Source organism: Anas acuta, chromosome 8 (genome assembly GCF_963932015.1).
Source record: "Anas acuta chromosome 8, bAnaAcu1.1, whole genome shotgun sequence".
NCBI classification, from domain to species: Eukaryota; Metazoa; Chordata; class Aves; order Anseriformes; family Anatidae; genus Anas; species Anas acuta.
The window spans coordinates 30157466-30159039 of NC_088986.1; positions in this window are offsets into that span (position 1 = coordinate 30157466).

The following is a 1574-nucleotide window of genomic DNA, read 5'->3' on the forward strand; positions in this document are numbered from 1 at the left end:
TATTTCCTGACCAACACCTTTGGAATTCTTTCACTGCTCCATTAATAAAAAAAAAAAAAAAAAAGGAAAGTAGAAATCAGCAACCACCTTCTATTCATGTCAAAAAAATAAAATTATTTAAAAATCTGAAATTGAGCTTGGAGTATCAAATGCTTAGGGCAAAGCACTACAACAATCTAAAACTCATTCCACTGAGTGGATCAAGTTAACTCAATCCTTTTTTTTTTTTTTTTTAGTAAAATTATAATAAAAATGATGCTTTGCATTTTCACATTCTGAAGAGCAAACAATACAACTTCTTTATAACAATGCATGTGCAAATATACCCCCTTTAAAGACTATGTATCAATAAATAAACAGGGATTTTCTTCACTGAGTTCATAAAAAAACACTTCCATGCCATTTATGACTATCATTGCTTTTAATTGTGACTGATACAAATATACGCTCTTAATAAAAGTTGCTTAGTTTATAACAATTTCAATATACATTCTTTCCCTTGAAATGTTTTTCCACAGAGCTTTTCAAACTGAGAGAAGTATAGAAACCTAAAAATTAAGGAAATAGGCCTGGCAAGAGGAATGAATTAAAGTTATAAAAACCCCTCTATTTGTAAACACTCAAGCACTGCAGATACTTAAAGTTATCTCAACATTGTACATATGGCAATCACTAAATGCTATCTGATACAGATGTTTCAGAGTAGAAATAGTTCAGCACAAGCTGAATCCACCCAAAGAAAGCTGAACCCACCCAAAGAACAGTAAACTTCGGTTCATACTTCTGTTTGAAACATGCAAGCACATTCTGAAATCTGACACATTTTTACTTTAAAAAATACGGAACACCACACTACATAGATGAAAAGCTTGAGAGAGCAGCTCAGTCAGATCCATAACTACTGTTCAAGGCAATTGTGAGATAGTCACATCGATGCCTTTTGGTGTCTGAGTCTTGAAAAAAAAAAGATGTTGATTCATGAGTTTCACATATGGATGAATCTTATTTTGCTAGTATTTCAGATTGAGTAACCACTATGATATACGAAGTATATCTTTTAAGTCAGATCTTGGGTGTATTTCTGATAAAGCACATAAGAACTTAATAAAATTTATTTCACACAGTGAAGTCTAATGAAAGCCCCCTAAGTTAGACCATGACCTTTAAATAGCTGATAGCTATTTATTGATTTCAAAGCCAACTCAAAGAACAAGCACTGGGTCACAAAGTAATCAGACATCAATAAATCTACAGTAGGTATATTGGAGAAGTGACAGAAAACTGCTTTGAATTGAACATTGTGATAGCTTTTACCACTGTAATGCTTCAGTCATACAGTTATTCTTAAAAGGGGACTGTGTAAATGTTTCAATACTATTTCTAATTGAGGAAAAACAATCACAGAGTGAAAAATAAACGACAATTCAAAATATCATGGATGTTGAAACACTATTAAAGTGTCCAAACTGTTTTTACATTCATTTGAACCCATGTCTCTAAAAAGGTGAAATATCCCGGTCTAGATTGTATGGTCCGCTCAACTCACAACTTTGATACTTTAACCTGTAAGGATA